Source organism: Empidonax traillii, unplaced genomic scaffold, assembly GCF_003031625.1.
Source record: "Empidonax traillii isolate 1590-97213 ecotype Southwest subspecies unplaced genomic scaffold, ASM303162v1 scaffold464:size472915, whole genome shotgun sequence".
NCBI lineage: Eukaryota > Metazoa > Chordata > Aves > Passeriformes > Tyrannidae > Empidonax > Empidonax traillii.
In genome coordinates this window covers 340,099-346,377 of record NW_020955657.1, presented here as the reverse complement: position 1 = coordinate 346,377, position 6,279 = coordinate 340,099, and positions in this window count along the sequence as shown.

Below are 6,279 nucleotides of genomic sequence, written 5' to 3'. Positions count from 1 at the left end.
GCTTGCACTAAACCATGAGCTTTCAGCCCACGACAGTAGAAACAAACAAGTAAGTTTTTCAGTAATTTTCCCAGCCCTACATCACACCAGGCTCATACCAAGATGCAAACTGGCAATGGCCTGTAAATGTTCAAAGACTGTCCAGCTTCCACAGGAACAGCAGAGATCTGTAGTACAGAGCAATGGGGACAGTGACACAACCTTCTTACATGCTGTGGTGGGTTGACACTGCTGGATGCCAGGTAGCCACCAAAGCCACTCTATCACTCCCCTCCTTAACTGGTTAGGGGAGGGAAAATACAACAAAAGGCTTGAGTAAGGAAAGGGAAAGATCACTCACCAGTAACCATCATAGGCAAAACAGATGGCCCTATTAGACAAAGGGGAAGCTTCTAGCAGCTTCTCACAGAAGCCATCGCTGTAGCTCCCACACTACCAAAACCTTCTCATACAAACCCAAGACAGATGTAGATTCTGTTCTTTAATATATGAAGAAGAGACAAAATTAAAATCTGTGAGAGCCACAGCATGAACCACAAGCAAGATGATTTACCTACAGCTTTCAACATGGACTTCTGAAATAATGTATTAAAGCCTTTAGTGGATGGGGATGAGGATAGATTAATGGTAAAAATGGATCTTACAGGATACTGATTAAGGAGGTTCTATGGATAAGGTATGAATTAGAGACTTCATTGTAAGGTCTGTGAGTTTTGATGCAGCTTTTCTGCCCTTTAGGGTTGGAATGAAAGTTATCTTGTGGGTAAATGTGTTACTCTCCTGATCCTACTCCTTTGAATGCATCCAGCCTGACATTTGGAAGTCATTGTAGAGTCATTGAATAGTTTAGGTTGGAAGGGACCTTTAAAGGTCATCTAGTTCAATTCCCCTGCAATCAGCCAGGACATCTTCAGCTAGATCAGGGTGCTCAGAGTCCTGTTAAGCCTGGCCTTGAATATTTCCAGGAATGGGTCATCCTCTACTTCCTTGGGTAAATCTGTCCCAGAGTTTTACTATCCTCAGAGTAACAACATTTCTTCTTTATATCTCATTTAAATCTTCCCTCATTTTGTTTAAAACCATTACCCCTTGTCCTATTGCAACAGGCCTTGCTAAAAAGTCTGTTACCATCTTTCTTATAGGTTCCCTTTAAGAACCGGAAGGCTGCAATAAGGTCTCCTTGGAGCTTTCTCTTCTCCAGAGCAATCCCAACCATCTGCCTTTTGTCATAGGAGCAGTGTTCCATCCCTCCAATCATTTTTGTATCCCTGTCAATCCCAGAGTATCAGGTGGCTCATACAGAAGCAACATTCCATTCCCAGGGGTTTGTCTCTGACTTCAATACATTTGATTCAGCCCCCATCATTATTGTTATCATTTCCGCTGCCATGAACTGCCATACAGTGTTGAAGCTCTTTTGCTCCAGTCAGCTACTTTCAACCTAGCAAGGAAGGAGATTTGGAAAGATACTGGAATAAAACAGGGTATGACTCTGCCATGCCCACCCCTGTGACCATCGTGGAGCCAGCACAGGCAGAGCAGCTGCCCCCAGTGCTCACCAGCAGCAGGCTCCAGCCGGCGCAGGAGGCTGACTGCTCCCTGGAGACATCCTCCCGCAGATCCCATTGCCCTGTCTGACGCCAGGTTCAGTTCCAGTTTTTCCTCAATTAAAAGGGATGTGTGGCACCAGTCAGGATCTGTCTCCTTCATCATCAGGCTGCAGGCATGCAATGTGGTCTGGGCATGGAGATGAGCTGGGCTGCCTCCTCTCTCTGTTGAAGGAGCTTACAGCAAATATGAGTTTTAGATAGCTGAGACTGGCCTCAGCTGAAATGTTTCTTTTCCCTTCTGGACCGTCTTTTCCTTCCCTCTGCTGCCTCCAGTGTGTCATCCCATTGCAGGGCAGTGCTGGGGAGTACCAATCCTGTGGCTGCTCTGCTCACTGCATATGTAGCATCTTACTTGCTTTGATAGTAAAGTTATACCGCTAGAAATTCCGGTCATTTTGGGGTTTCCCCTCCCCCAAAGCAAACATTTCCTCTCTGTGGTGCTCATCACAGCATGACCCCACGTCACAACGCAACCTCCTGCACGGCAGGAACCTCAGCGTGGATGCAGAAATAAAATTACAGCAGGACCCCGGAAAAAGCCAGGCAGAAAAGCATGTTATAAAAGAAATGTGGACATATGATGGCCAGTCTGTGCCTGATATCGCTTTCACTAAGGACTCAATTCAGGCTTGCTGCTGAGAAGGAGGCAGATAAGGTCTCTTTCCCTTATGGCTGCTGTGCAGGAGGGGGCTGGGACAGCTGCGCAAACCTGTTTGACAGAAGCCGTGACCTTAGCAAGTGTTTGGGGCTAATTAGACTTAAAACTTTAGCGGGTCACTTCGGATCCTCCCACCTCCAGCTACCTACACTTCTGTTGGGTGGTAACACTGTTTCTCAGTTGGATAGGCACTTCTCCTGCTGGGCTGGGTGGACACCTGTAGCTTCAGTCTCTAATGGTCATCATTGCTCTGCCTATGTAACCTCCTGGCATATTTCTGATGATGGTGCTTGATTTTTTTCTCGTTTTCAGGAAAACCTATGCTTGGCTGTTGCCTAGGACAGAGGTAATCTGTGCAACATGGTATGTTTGAGGAGGCAGGGGGAAATGGGGTAAGAACCAACATCAGAGAATTCTATTACCTGCAGCATATGAAACCATATAACTCGGAAAACTTTCCGAAATTACTTAAAAGAATTTAATTTCATTTTTCAGAGGCATCCTGAGAAGTGTTTCTCTCTGAAAAAAGCAATTACTTAAAAGAGGCACCTATGGCCAGTGTCCTGCATCAATTTGCACAGCAGATAACTGAAACTAAGTCTCAAGAGGAGCTGAAAGCTGCTGCCACGGGGAGAGAGGGTAAAATGAAGATTTGCCCCAGCCCCAACTCCCCCAGCCTATCCTTAGACAGTGGGGAAGGTGGGAGGCTGACTTTGGCCAGCCGCATCAGAGCTTCCTGATAGGGTTGCGATCCACCAACAGGCTCTGCAGGATTTGCTAGTGCAACAGCAGATCCATGTCCAAAGGCTGCTATGGGGTGCAGAGCTGCTGTCTGTTGCACACCCTTGTGATGCTGCTGCTCCCTGCCAGCTGCCTGCTTCGCCCATGCCTGCGGCTGGCCACGGGGCGAACAAAATAAATGTGCAGATCTCAATGATAGCATTGCTTTTCCTGCACACCACCTTCATAACTCAGCCTGAAGTGGAGGCGGAGGCTGGGCTTGCTGCCCTCTGCGTTGGGAGTGCCTCTGCTCAGAGATTTGCTAACAATCCTGTGGCTGAGCCTTTCATAATAATACTTAGGTTTCTTTCCCACCAGAAACTGAATTTGACATTACTGGTGAAGTTAATAGAAATTACAGATGTGGAGTGAAACTTACTGAGCCAAAAGCATCCCATTGCAGATGAACTCTTGGCCAGAATTCAATGTCCCATCTGTTTTTCTTATGAAATAATGAGCTACATTAAAATCAGATCATTCATTTAATGCCTGCTTTAGCAGCTTCCGTGTCCTGAGGTTTCTGAGGCTTTTCTGGAGATGTGCTAGAGAAATAAAGTCCCTTTATTTTTCTCCAAAGCCTATGTTGGCTGAGTGAATCTGAGCTGTACATGAAAAAAATTACAGCTCTCAGGAACCCATCCAGACTTCTACACTTAGAATCACAGAATGGATTAGGGTGGAAGTGACCTGTAAAGGTCATCTAGTCCAAACTCCCTGGGTTGAAGACACATCATCTTCAAATAGATCAGGGCCTCGTTTACCCTGACTTTTAATGTTTTTAGGGATGTGAGGCATTTACCACCTCCTTACACAACTTGTGCCAGTGCTTCATCATCCTCATTGTAAAAATCTTTGTCTTAATATCTAATCTAAGGCAGGACTCCTTTAGTTTAAGGACTTGTGTCCTATCACAACAGTCCCTGCTAAAAAGTCTATCCCCATCTTTTTTATAAGCCTCCTTTATGTGTTCAAAGGTCATAAGAAGATCTCATGAGCCTTCTCTTTCCTGGTCCGAATAATCTCATCTCTCTGTGCCTGTCTTTACCAGGTAAGTGTTCCAGCCCTCTGATAGTTTTTGGGACTCTCCTTTGGAACCCCTCCAACAAGTCCATGTCCCTCCTCTGCTGAGGACGCCAGCACTGGATTCAGTGCTCCAGATGAGATCTCACCAGAACAAAGACTTCACCTTGTCATCTTTAGATTGTGAAATATGCCAAGATGATTGACTTCTCTTAAAAAAAAAAAAAAAAGGCAAGCCATTTTTCTCCTAGATAGAAACAGTAATAAAGTCAACAAGAAACCAAATTAATTAGTACACCTTAATGGCAATTGAATTGGAAAAAAGGACTTATCTCTGTCAGATTTTCTTTGGTAAGGCTTGTAGAAAGAAATGTCTTCTTTCCAAAAAGTGTCTTAAAAATGAGAAGCAACATATCTTTCTGTAACATGTTTCTAAAAAAGTAAATTGACATACTAATGCTGTAGGTGGACATAACACAGGCATTACAGGTTGATAGGAGAGGTGGTTTTGAAACTAAACATTCAGGCATGAGGTGACACCAAAGATACCAGTCCAGTGTCCATCCATTTGTAAAATGAGTGTAATACTTTTTACTTATTATTTGGAGTCAGTCTCCCAGAATAAAATCTCAGGATGTGTACTTAAACCTGCATCTTTGCAAGGGTCATTTTCACCTGGGACAGGGGAAGAAGCAGCTCTGACAGTGCCTCACTCTCCTGTCTCTGACTTGTTTGGGGGTGTGTGGCTTACATTGTATGGGAGAGGATGAAGTGCTTATACAAGGTCCCCAGCCACTCGTGTGACTATTAATGTTACAGAAAAAGAAGCTTTTTGACTGTTCTATTTGTTGACAAAACCCCAGCACGGGTAGAGCAAAACAAGGGATCCTACTGTCCTTGGCAATAAGTACGGAGCAACTGTGGGGTGACTAGTACTTTGTGGATGATGCCACTGCAGGCTTGAGGAACATCTAACCCTTGTTAAAAACAGTGAGCCAGGCAGAGAAAGAAGGATGGAAGCAGAGTGTAAGAATTCAAGACTGTTCACAGTTCTTCCCACCTATGAAATCCCAGGAAGAGCAAGAACAAGAACTACTCTGCGAGGGAATTATCCATGATCCTACAACCCTGTGGCTGTCTCTGATGGAAACTCCACTGTCTGAGGCTTGTTCAACATCAAAAAGGCTATTCTAACACATTTTGGGTTATCCCAGAGCATTTGCCTTGTCAAGAAAGTGGCAAAAACTGACTCCAGCATTAGCAGAAAGAATTTGAGGAAATTCTTCAACACTTGAAGGCCTAAGGGGCAAAACCCATAGGTAGCATTGCTTTCCCCCTTAATTTTTACACTGTCTGCTGAACTGCAGTCTGTTTGATTTACTCAGTGACAGAACATTTTATTCATCTTGCATGGTTGTGTTCATGGAAATCGACTCACATGATGCATCTTCCCTCCAGGGCAGTACACCACAGGCTGGAGAGACTGTCTCACTGTGCCTGCACTGCTCATGCTAGAAGGAAAAGGGACTTCTCCAGGATTGAAGGACACCCTTCTGATCACCTGACTAACGCTGGAATGTGGAATGGTATTGTTGCTCTCAGAGGCATCCTCGTCTCTGTGCAGCACCTATTCCTACCATCCCTCTGACAGGAAGAGGCCATACTGAAAGATTTGGCTGGTTAAAACATCACTCCCTGGATATACAGCAATAAATAGGTTCCTCAGGTCCTTAATCGCAGCAAGGATCCCTCAGACTGCTCTTGTGTCTTTGATACAGTGAAAACATCAAGTAACACGGACACTTCAAACAACAGGAGAAGTAGCTGTGCCTATGGCATTCCTAGAGAACTGAGATGTCCAGTGAAAGCATTTAGGTCTAGCTTGCTTTTATTTCCACTTCACTCACTCTGAATTAGCCCAAGGGCTGTCATAAGGGGATGAATACTTGGTAACAAATGTGGTGACCAAAAGCTGGACAGACTGCTGGAAGTCTTGCAAGAGCCATCCCCTCAGCTAAAGGGAGTCATTGCTGACAGTCTCAAGATCAAAGGCTGGATTTAGTTGCTAACAGGTCTAGAAAAGGTCCGTAAGTGTCTGGACCATTATAGGAACATCTTTCCTATGGATGAATAAGGAATTCTTCAAGTGTATAAAGCCATAATATTTTGCAAATGCTGTAAAAAAACCACCATGGTGATATAATATCCTTT